This window comes from Lygodium microphyllum, chromosome 11, assembly GCF_053477565.2.
Source record: "Lygodium microphyllum isolate KBCC chromosome 11, Lygodium_microphyllum_v1.1.10, whole genome shotgun sequence".
Classification (NCBI taxonomy): domain Eukaryota; kingdom Viridiplantae; phylum Streptophyta; class Polypodiopsida; order Schizaeales; family Lygodiaceae; genus Lygodium; species Lygodium microphyllum.
In genome coordinates this window covers 109,369,455-109,377,802 of record NC_141145.1, presented here as the reverse complement: position 1 = coordinate 109,377,802, position 8,348 = coordinate 109,369,455, and the positions used below count along the sequence as shown (strand labels likewise).

Sequence of the window (8,348 nt, the reverse complement as noted above, 5' to 3'; positions counted from 1 at the left end):
TAGCCGCTTGAGTAGGTGGTGCCTTCGGCTCTCATTTGTCCCTTATTGTCCTTTCACTCAAGCCTTCTTCCTCGCAATGAGGTGAGCTTTGATGCACAGCTTGCTCTTCATCTACACCATCATCCTTGATAGCCTCATGGATGATTGCAGTCAAGACACCACCATATCTGATTTCGGAGGCTTTCGAGGTAGGCTTTTTCCTTGCGGATCGTGTAGTAGAAGCAGGAGACTCCCCACCAACTGGTGCTATGGCTGGAGCTAGGAGCACGGCTGAACTCTTGATAGTTTTCTGTACAAAACCATTCCAATCCACCTCCTCTAGAACTCCTATAGCGATGCTCTCTAGTAATGGCACCCCGATTCTGTTCATTAAAGCATTGTATCTCTGTCCTGAGAAAAGGGTGCGGACCTTTTTAGCTTGCATATTTGTTGCAGGGTCTGGAATATCAACCAAACTGATTCCATCCACTGTGTGCACGTCATCTTTTTTGACTCCCATCATGGTATATACATCTCTTCTTGGGCACCTCTCCTTCTTGGACACAAGCCCCAGGACTTTCTCGATGATAGCTGCATTAAAGGGCACTTGCACCCTTCTTTCCTAGTCACCAGTCCTTACTGTGACCGTGCCACAGCTCCTACCTTCATCAAAGCTCTTTAAAAAGTCAGCGCACATGCTGTAAACTACAGCTTGTCCGACCTTTTCCACATAATTTTGGAGGTTTCATTTATCCACCAACTCCTTCATTACTGGCTCTTCTAGGATGGCATCATCTAAATTCAGGGTATGTTTGAACGTGAACTGGCTAAATCCACATGTCTCAACACTAATCCCATACTTTATCAGCTCCTCTTCAGTGAATGGAAGTTTACCCCCCTTTTCTTGTCTTGCCATGGTAGGTGCCCGTCATTACACCATGCCAATATTAGCGTTATGAATTGACTCATCACTAACAAAAACCCAAGAAAGAATGCGTGTGACAATTTTCCATGTTGTTTCAGAGGTATGAAACTTGGAAATAATTCAAAAGCAACATCTATTTCCTCCTTGCATTCTTTCCTATTTAAATTCAGTTGATCGTTTTCATCCATCACTACACCTTGCTACATCTCTTGGCTCTCACTTTGCTCCGCTCCCCCCCCCCCCCCCCCCCTTCCTTAAGTTTTAAAGGAATCCTTCCTAGGATTAGCAAGGAAAGAAGGAGGACTCACATGGACTTTGTGGGGCCAGTTACTTGGCCAACAGCCAAGTATAGAGGTTAGGGTTATATTCAAGCTGGGCATGACGATCAAGTTCACATGGTTGTATGGAAGCTTGGGTAATATAGATCAAGACATCATGAAAGATGTCCCTGAAGTTGAGGCGGCTAGCAATGTGCAGTTCCTCTTCCATAAGGAATTGGTCAATGCAAGGGTGGGCTAACACATGGTCATCTAAGTGTATGTTGCGTGTAATGGCCAAAACCCTAAATGAAAGAGGTGCCACATAAGTAGGGTCATGTTCAATTGTTTTGATTGTCCTTCTTTGCTCGGCATTGGTCATGATGCAATAGCCTTTTTTCTCCCATTGGAATCGCAAGGCATACCACAGTTGTAAGAACAAAGAATCAGAGCTGGCAAGCTGCGTGAGCTCCTCCAGTTCTTGTTCAAGTGTAAAGCGAGCAGGCTTGCGGTACGAGGTAATTAGTCTTCTGAGAATGGCTTGCTCCTTTGAGATTTCTCCATTAGCAATTAATTCGGTAACAATTTTGGGGAATTTGACGCTCATAAATTCGTAGTCTTCCCAAGTGCATGGCAACGCATGAACATCTGAAGCAAGGGGTTCATCGAGAAGTCCTAGGTCAAGCCTCTCATAGCTCCTAGCGAATGTGGTGAAGGTGTTATCTAACACCTTAATGCATGTCACTACATCATCTCCCAAGGTCTCAGCAAGATCCTTGGCCACTGAAAGGAAAGATCGTCTTTCATACAAAGTCCTAAGACCTGCTGGTGGTGATGGTGCAATTGGGCTGGATAGTGGTGACTCCAGTGATGGCGTCAGAGATGGGACTTTGCACTCATAAGCACTTTGAGATGCTGTAGGGGGCTCCAGTGGCATAGGAGATGTGCTACATTCTATCTGAGCTGGCATGGGGGGTGCTCAACTCCTCTGACTTGGATAATTCTGGGGCATCTAGATTTGGGCAATAAATGTGTTGGGATTCATTAATCACAACCGATGCTGGTCCAGCTTGTTTTGCATCCTGGGCTCCATATGTGCAAGCCTCTCTAGCTGGAGTGAGGTTGCTTAGAGTTGAGCCTCTTGAATGTCCACTCTTAGGCACCCATATCTAGGGGTTGCCCTCATAGTATCCTTGTGCTTGCAAGAGATCTTTGGGGATCCATCGCGGCATGGTCGTGCGCCTACGTCGATAGCGTCTAAGCTACCTCTTAGGCTGTGACTAATAGTTTTAGCATTTAGAAGCGCATTTTTGTAGTTTACAAGGAGGTGGCCCTTATCGTTTTGGCACCCATATGAGCATGGACTCCTTGGCTTTGTGAATGGCCTTGGTGGGCTTGGTTCTAGCAGTTTGAGTGTGGGGTGAGATATCACAGCCCTCTCCCTAGGCTTGGTCATAGGCGTGGTCATAGGGGTCTCTATCGGTGGCTTTGCAATTGTAGAAGGATCAAGATAACCCTTGCTGAAAGTAGTCACTATGCGCACATTGCCTATAGCAAGATGGATGTGATCTAGGTTATAGTCCACATTGCAGTTCATCTACTTTTTAAAAGTGGGACCTAGTAGTGACTTATTACTGACCCCTTTAGTGTTTGGCAACACATAAAAGAAGACTGGTATACTTTCAGACTCGATAGAGACAGCCACTTTGCATTTTCCTAAGAGTGAGTAAGTGTTGCCCCCAAATGGTCTGATTTTAGCATTTGTGGGCTATAATTTAGGTTGACCAATGCGTGTCCAATTGTCATGCATCAAGATATTATAGTCGGCACCTTCGTCGATCAAGGCATCAAAAGAATATGTTCGTTCTACAGTGACTGTGATTCGTAGGTAGGTGGGTGCCACTGCTTCTTCATCTTGATCTATCAGTTTGGTAACAATGGCCACGCAGACGTTGATAGGGGCTTCAAGCATAGGTGGCTCGTGCAACGGATGGGAAGGAGGATAGTACTTTTTCATGCGACTACCATTGAAAAAGCCTATTTCTTCACCTTCGGTCGTCTCCAATTCAACATTGCCTGTTCTTCTAATTGTACATACTCAGAAATGTCCTATTCCTCAAAATTTCATTTTCTGTTTGTGACCCTTCACACAGTATAATAGAGTGAGGTCCCCCTGATCAAAGTTGCGTTGTTTGACATGCTTGTCAAACCACATCTTTCTTCGTGCCTTCTCAAAAATCAGAGCCTGGGTGGCTAAGAGTCGAATCTCCGTGAGACGCTCTAACTCCACTAAGCGGTTGGTCCAAACCTCTCTTCCCTCCCAACGTTCCTAGGTTGCTATCCTTAAGCTAGGGACAAGGAAATCTAAGGGTAGAATGGCCTCCGTTCCATAAGTCAGCCTAAAGGGCGTCTATCCTACAGCCGTCTTATAAGCTATACGATAGGCCCACAAGGCTGCCATTAATTTGTTATCCCAGTCACTTCGTGATGTGGATACCACCTTCGTAAGCACGTTGACTAGGATTTTATTTGTGGATTCTACTTGGCCATTTGCTTGAGGGTAGTAGGGCGAGGATCTTCTATGAATGATTAGGAAGGTCGAGAGAAGGTGGGATATCACTTCATTAATGAAGTGCGTGCCCTGATCACTTACTAGTTCAATTGGACAACCAAAACATGAAAGGACCTACTCCCACAAGAACTTCGCTGTGGTTCTAGCATCGTTCTTCCTAGTGGCTCTTGCCTCTGCCCACTTCGTCAAGTAATCAGTTGCCACAATGATGTAGCGTGCCTGGGAGTACTGTGCCGCAGGGCTGATAGGTCCAATGAAGTCAATGCCCCATTTTTCGAAGGGCTATCGTGCTATTATGAGGGTCAACTCCATCTTATCATTGCGCACAAGCACCTTAGTCCTCTGGCACTCATTGCAGTGTTTTACAAATTTAGCAGCATAACGGAATAGGGTGGGCCACCATAGTTGGGACTGTAGCACCTTACAGTCTATTGTATCCCCACTAAAGTGTCCTCCAGCTATTCCACCATGCGCTTCTCTCAATACATCATGCATCTCGTGCTCATACACACATCTACGCAACAAACTATCTTATCCCCCTATAGAGTTGGCCAGCTATCAGTTGGTATGGTTGGATCTTTAAGATAAGTCTCTTAGCCCTAGCTTTCTCAATAGGTCTCTCAGGTAGACCGTTCTCTAGCATTTGAACTACATCATTGGCCCAATATGGCATCAGATCGGCTCTAAATAAGGCTCTTTCGCTAGACAGGCCAAAGAGATGAGCATTCGGTAGGTCGTCAGGTATGCCTTGTCTAGCAGCTTCTCCTGTGGGTCGGGACATGTGATCAGCCATGTAGTGCTCTTTTCCCTTACGTACAACCACAGAGAAATCGAATTCCAACAAGAGAAGTAACCATCTAGCTATGTGACCTGTAGCGCACGGCTTGTTCACGAGATAAAGCAAGGCTTGATGGTCAACGAAAAAGATGAAGGGGGTGCCAATAGATAGTGCCTAATTTCTTTACAGCAAACACCATGGCTAACCCTTCCCTTTCTATAGTGGAATAGTTCATCTCTGTTTCAGTGAGCTGCCTATTGGCAAAACTCATGGGGTAATCTAGGTTATGCTCACCAGGATGGCATGGAACAGCTCCAATAGCAAACTTATAGGCATCTATGTGTACATGAAACGTTATGCTCCAATTTGGGGCTTGTAAGTTTGGTGCAATGGTGAGAGCCTTCTTCAACTCTTCATATACACACTGGCACTCCTCGGTCCACTTGAATATGATCAGCAACTTGTACAATGGTCTAGCAATCAGTGCGTAATTTAGTACAAAGCATTGATAGTATCCCGTATGGCCTAAGAAACACTGAATGCCCTTGTAGTTAATGGGTGGTGGTAGGTCAATAATGACCCTGACTTTTGAGAAGTCAGTGGCAATGTCATTCTTTGACACTACGTGCCCTAGGATACATCCATGCTTCACCCAGAACTGGCACTTTAAGGGGTTCAACAAGAGGTTGTATAACCGACACCGTTCAAAGACAACTCTCAACTTTCAGCCCAACTAGAGTGTACGCATAAGTCATCTACGAACACCTCTAGCTCTTGTCTAAGCATATCCTTGAAGATGGTGCACATTAAAGGTGTTCGTGGGTGTCCTTGACCCACTCCTTGACTTTGACTATAGCTCAAGTTGCCGTTTGGGGTGGGGGTATTTGCCTTCCTTGGCACTCCCTAGTTCTGCTATCTTAGGAGCTGAGGTCTCTGCCTCTACATCAATGACCCTCTTTCCTGTCACTAGCATTGTAGCTTCCTCAGTCTTAAGGGTAATCTTTGTGTATGTTCTCTTTCTCCTTCTCCACCGGCTTTTCTTTCCCAATGAGGTTGCATCCAGGTTACTTGGCCCATGCAATGAGATGCCTACATGTTTTGTCTGTGCTCGCGTCATGACATGTAGTGGGATGGGCATATCCTCACTGTCAAAGGTCTCCACACCGAACAGCCCCAAGGGTACTGAGGGCACATTGGCAGAACTAGTTGATGGCTTCTGTCTAGGACAGTCAGGAAATAGGTGTGTGATTCCACACTCGGTGCATCGAAGGTGAGCTTTGTCATTGTTTGCCGGTTCCCTTTCCGAGCAGCGTGATGAAATATGGCCTGGATGACCGCAAGTCCATCATGAGATTGGATCTTGGCTTGGTCCTCCAAAGCCTCTGCCTCTTCCTCTACCTAGTGCCATCACCGATACTGGTCGGTAGTCCATCAGGACTAGATTGCCTTCCTCATCATAGGATATGTATGGGTTCACGTAGGTCTCTTCTTCACTAGGTTCTTCCACATAGTGAATAGGAGCGTCACTCAGTGGATGGGTTACATAGGGCCTTGGTGGTTTGGGTATGCCTGTTGGGTTCATCTCTATCCTAGGAATGGCTGGTCTTGCATCATTTGATGCTGGAAGCGCCAACTGGGCTCCCCTGCCAAAGAGGTTAGGTGGCATGTTGCCTAAGTATGGAGGGTCGTATTGCTGCGCATATGGGAATCTCCTTGGCTGTCTGCAATGTAATGCGTCATGACTGAACCTACCATAGTTCGAGCACGGCCTAGATCTAGGATCTTGGAACTCGACTAGGAGATGGTTACTGCCATAGTGTATATACATTGCACATGCGACCGCACAGGTTTCTTCATTTGGTCTTGCAATTGTGCAAGCTCCATTCTCACCTCAGCCAACTCCTGGCCTTGGTCAACACTCTTTCCCTTATCCTGTATGCTAGAGTTCTCTCTCTCTCCTGAAACTGTTGACCACTCTAGAGCTCTATGCCTTGTACTGTCCCGACTGGTATTTGATGTGACCGACAAATCAGTGCAAATAAAGGCACCAAAATGTGCTCACATGGAAAAAAAAAATTGTAAAATGACTCATTTCAAATGTACCCCTTTGTCAAAATTTCAAATATGAAGCAATGTAAAATGTGTAGTCCAAAAGAGACACATTATAAAATATTGCTAGGAAAAGGAAAGGTCAAACCCTTTTGTCTTATGCTAAAAATGAAAGGTCCTTAGGCCTTAGTCCATGTATACAAATTTGAATTTTATAATGCAAGAAACGAAAAAGGGTGGTTGCAATTGTGGGATTTGAGGAGGTGGGAGGTTGAGGTGGTTACACCCTCTCTCTTCCTTTATCTTCTCCTCTCAAGCTTCATTTCCCTCTCTCCCCATTTTGGCACAACTCTCATCTTTCTTGTTCTTCCTCCTCTCTCTTGTGCTTCATTGCAAGATCTTATGGAGAGTGAGCAAGAGGAAGAGGGTGAGGATGGTTTGAATTTATCAATCTCTTGTGTGCTTCTCTCTTGTGTGATTGGAGAGCATGGTTCTTGGTGAGAAGGAGAGTTTTCTTGCAGGTTTTCATGGCCAGCAAATGTATTTGCAGCCTCTCTTGGCCGGTTTGTGGTTCTCATTGTGCCATGGCAGGGTGCTCTTCATTTGGTGCACTGGCCGGGAAAGAGGTGGCAATGGAGCTTGCAAGAGAAAAGGATTTGCAGTCTATATTTTAGCCATGGAAAGCTATCTATCTTGGCTGCATTTTCAAGGATCAAGAAGTTGAAGAAGAGGGGTTTTTGAATGTTGCACATGAAGAAGAAGAAGAAGGAGACGAGAGAATGCTATCAATTGTTCGATTGTTGGCCTCCAAATCCTCTCCATCCCTATCCATCATCTACTCTCTTTCACCCTCTACGCCATCTACATATCTTCTCCATCCCTCGGCAAAATTAGGGTTTGGCTGCTCCATTGCAGCTCCTGAAGCGAAGCAACCATGCCAAAGCAAATCAGCGAAATCAACGATTTCTTACTGACTGCCCACCGTAAGGATGCTCGCTCCATCAAGATCAAGCGCGGGAAGGATGTGGTCAAGTTCAAAGTGACGTGTAAGAAGTACATGTACACACTCTATGTGTTTGATACGAAGAAGGCCGACAAGCTGAAGCAATCTCTTCCTCCGTGCTTGATTGTTCAAGATGTGTAAAGGCCCAGGAAAACATTTTAGGCCAGGAATAATCCTGGACAGACCGCTTGTCATGGGTGTCATTCTTCTAAAGAAATAGGATCAAGATCTTGAGGTTTACTATTAATCCAGTTATTTGATTGCAAGATCCATAGCATGACAACAACCACCAGTGATGTTTCATCCTCATCCACACACCTCCTCATCCTACACATGGGCATCCTATTCTATAATTCTTTCATTCATTTAATTATTCGGATGCTCAATACTATAAAGCAACACTTTTTAACCTTCAATGATCAAAACTTCGTCTAAGGCTCATTCACATGCATCATCTTTATGTTTAACATGCCCTTTCACCAAGATCATTCTCCTTCAAGCACACAAGACCATTTTTTGTTCTTTTTGTTTTATCTTTATTAAAACCTCTTCCCTTTCCTTTTGCAAATAAAGGCACCAAAATGTGCTCACATGGAAACAATTTTTTGTAAAATGACCCATTGCAAATGTACCCCTTTGTCAAAATTTCAAATATGAAGCAATGTAAAATGTGTAGTCCAAAGGAGACACACTATAAAATATTGCTAGGAAAAGGAAACGTCAAACCCTTTTGTCTTATGCTAAAAATGAAAGGTCCTTAGACCTTAGTCCATGTATGCGAATTT

General features: G+C 44.8%; 1 pseudogene; it reads left to right on the top strand.

Annotated features, from left to right (window-relative positions):
- Window positions 1-7,454: 7,454 nt before the first annotated feature.
- On the top strand, window positions 7,455-7,704 carry LOC148029221 (large ribosomal subunit protein eL38z/eL38y pseudogene; annotated as a pseudogene).
- The last annotated feature ends 644 nt before the right edge of the window (window positions 7,705-8,348 follow it).